Here is a 4,019-nt window from a genome sequence, read left to right on the forward strand (position 1 = left end):
AACCAGACGGCTGGCGGTTCAAACCCACCAGCCACTCCTCGGAAGGAAGGTTGGGCAATCCTACTTCCATAGTGATACTGCCTCGGAAACCCAAGGAGTGGTCGCTATGAGTCAGGGCTGACTCGATGGCACATAACAACAACAACAACAACAGAGACAGAATGCAGATTGGTGGTTTCCAGGGACTAGAAGGAAGGGGAATTGGGAGTGACTTCCTAATGGACATAGGATTTCTTTTTTTTTTTTTTTTCCTTCTAATTTTTATTGTGATTTGGGTCAAAATTTACAGAGCAAATTCATTTTCCATACAGCAGTTCATAATACATTTTGTCTCATGACATTGACTGTAATGCCCACAACATAACAGCTCTCTTCCCTCTTCCTCCCCATAGTTACCTCTTCCCTGTAGGATTTCCTTCTGCAGTAAGAAAGATGTTTTGGAACTTGATAGAAACAGTGGTTACATACACTGTGAATGTACTAAATGAATCCCACTGAATTTTTCATTTAAAAATGGTTAGTTTTATATTATGACAATTTCACCTGAATAAAAACAATTATTTCAAAGAAAAAATAAAAGCACATACACCATTGGGCAATTTTAAATTGATTCAGAGATTAATAACCATTTAGAGGAAAAGTTAATTCTATTACGAACTGAAAAATCAGATGGAGTGTACACTTATGTAACAAACAGAATGTCGAGCTTCCTGGCAGCCACTGCAAAAATGAAAGCACAGCCAAGAGAACTCACTGCCAGGAATGCCAAGAAAGACAAACTTTATTGCACTGGCACTAAACCCAAACATAATAAAGATGGTACAGGACGGGGCAAGGTTTCATTCTGTTACACATAAGGTCACCAATGAGTTGGAGCCAACTATACAGCAACTAACAACAAGCCCAAGAGGAAGTTTTGTCAGCTGAGTCCTAACACAAAGGCCCTGCATAACAGAATGGACAATGTTTCAACAGCAATTCTGAAGCTGATGTAATATGTGCCTCTTCTATCTCCAACTGCAATAAAAGCATGTTTAAAGCACCATAATTCTAGCACCTCTGCTCTGGCCAAGAATGCACCTTAAAGAGGAATCCTTGCCATCACCAAAGAATGAATTCCCTGAAATACCCGGCCTTCTAGCAGGGAAATGGGGTTGGCAGGAGAAGCAGCCTCTCTCCACCACCTGCCTCGCTGACCTGCGGATCTGCGCCAGACTTGCTGGCAGCGTTGGCAGTGAGTACATGCTGCCAGTTGCCTAAACAGTCTTCATGGGTCGGTTCTCTGGCTCCGGCCCCTCAGAGAAGGGGGACCCCAGCAGGCTTGGCACTGGGGGAGACTCTGGAGCCAAAATCCCCTACTGCTCGGTTTTGAAGAGCTTTCTTTGGGTGTGGAAGTAAGGAGTGGAAGGGGCCAGCTATGAGGGTGTGGAGTAAAGGACAGGACTACAGAATAGAGGCTCAGAAGTGCCCCAAGGCAAAAGAAAGCAGCAAGCAGAAAACAATCTATGGAAAAAAGCAGCTCCTTGCCCTCTTAACCTTTCTGTGTCTCAATTTCCTTTTCTGCAAAAAGGGGATAATATTGACGTGATGGGATTATTGTGAAGATTCAAAGGGTTAATGCATATGAAATACTTACAGTAATGGTTAGCCTAAAGCAAAAAACAAACCCATTGCCATGGTTCCAAGGCATGGAACTCCATGTGTTACAAAGTAGAACTGCTCCATAGGGTTTTCTTGGCTGTAATCTTTATGGGGAGCTCTGGTAGCATAGTGGCTAAGACACTTGCCTGCTAACCAGACGGCTGGCGGTTCAAACCCACCAGCCACTCCTCGGAAGGAAGGTTGGGCAATCCTACTTCTGCAGTGATACTGCCTCGGAAACCCAAGGAGGGGTCACTATGAGTCGGGTTTGACTCGACGGCACATAACAACAACAAAGTTCATACCCCCCAGCCACTCCTCAGAAGGAAGACAGGGCAATCTACTTCCGTAAAGATTTACCACCTCAGAAACCCAATGGGGGTCGCTGTGAGTCAGAATCAACTCAATAGCAGTGAGTTTGGTTTGGCCCTTGTGAGGAGCACTGGAGGTGTAATGGTTAAAGCATTCAGCTACTAACCAAAAGGTTGGCAGTTTGAACACACCAGCTGCTCCATGGGAGAAAGATGAAGCAGTCTGCTTCCATAAAGATTTACATCATTGGAAATCCTATGGGGCAGTTCTACTCTGTCTGATAGGGTCACTATGAGTTGGAATCAACTCGATGCCAGTGAGTTTTAGAGCCCCTAAGGAGCTCTCGTGGCTTAGTGTCTAAGGCATTTGACTGCTAACAAAGAAGGCTGACGTTCAAACCCACCAGCCACTCCTCAAAAGGAAGATTGGGAAATCTACTTCTGTATTGATACTTCCTCCAAAACCCAAGGAGGGGTCACTATGAGTTGGATCTGACTCGACAGCAGTGAGTTAGGTTTGTTTGTTTGTTTTATATCTTTATGGAAGCAGTTCACCAGGCCTTTCTTCCGTGGTGGGCTTTGAATCAACACCCTTTAGATTAGCAGTCCAGAGCAAACTACTTGGACCACCCAAACTCCCTAGAGCAATGCCTGGCACACAGTAAATAGTAGCAACTATTGTCATTATTTTTGCCTTCAGCACTCTCCTGTGTATATTCTACAATAACACAACTTCTTGAGGGGCTCACAGTGTGTGTGTGTGTGTGTGTGTGTGCACGCACGCAGGGAGGTGACAGGAAAAGGTCTAATGAACTTTTCAATGACTGTGTAACCTCAGCCTAGAGGAGAGCTATGGGGCCAAGCATTGCACATGATATATTGAAGGTAAGGAGCTCTAGTGGTGCAGTGGATAAGGCACTTGGCTGCTAACCAGGTCAGCAGTTCAAACCCACCAGCTGCTCTGTGGAAGGAAGATGGGGCAATCTACTTCCATAAAGATTTACAGCCTCTGAAACCCAGTGGGGGTCGCTATGAGTTGGAATCAACTCGATGGCAGTAAGTTTCATTTTTTGTTTTTTATATTGAAGGAGTCCTAAATGTGAATATTGCTCCTACCTCTGCCACTAACTGGGTGCCTTTATCAGTGTGACCTTGCACAAACCCCTGCTCCTCGCTGGGCCTCAGTTTACTCACCTATAAAATGACATGATGGGACTAAATGATTCCTAAATCAGACTATACATCAGAATCACTTGAGGACATTACAATCTGCATCTTATAAGGTCCTCAAGCAAAAATGCTAACCAGAAGGGTTGGCGGTTCAAACCCACCAGCCACTCCTCGGAAGGAAGGTTGGGCAATCTACTTCCGTAGTGATACTGCCTCGGCAACCCGGAGGGGTCGCTATGAGTCAGGTCCGACTCCACAGCACATGACAACAACAACAACAACAAGCGAAAATGAGCTCCTCAGATCTTGAGACTCAGTCAGGTTTGAAAGCCAGTCTAGATAACATTACCAAAACTCAAACCAAACTCACTGCCATTCAGTCAATTCTGACTCACAGGGACCCCCACTGGATTTCTGAGGTGATAAATCTCCATGGAAGTAGATTGCCCCATCATCCTTCCGCGGAGCAGCTGGTGGGTTTGAACCGCCAACCTTCTGGTTAACAGCCCAATGCCTTAAGCACTGTACCACCAGAGCTCCTTAGAAAACATTACAGATTTGTAATGTTAATAATTATAGATTCACAGAGCAGAAGGGGCTTTGAGTGGTCGTTTGCCTCAGGAGTTTGTGGCAAATGGAGGTTTCCTGTAAGAGGTTTCCTGTAAGAGATCTCCAGAAGGGCAGCACTAGTGCCTTCGGCAGCTCTGCTAGGGTTTCATCATCCCTAGGGTTTGGAAGTTAAGGTGCTCTAGTGGTGTGTGGGAGCTCTGGTAGCATAGTGGCTAAGGCACTTGACTGCTAACCAGAAGGCTGGCGGTTCAAACCCACCAGCCACTCCTCGGAAGGAAGATGAGGCAATCTACTTCCGTAGTGATACTGCCTCAGAAACCCAAGGAG

Source organism: Orycteropus afer, unplaced genomic scaffold (assembly GCF_000298275.1).
Source record: "Orycteropus afer afer isolate SDZICR_OR568_19922 unplaced genomic scaffold, OryAfe1.0 scaffold00010, whole genome shotgun sequence".
Lineage (NCBI taxonomy): Eukaryota > Metazoa > Chordata > Mammalia > Tubulidentata > Orycteropodidae > Orycteropus > Orycteropus afer.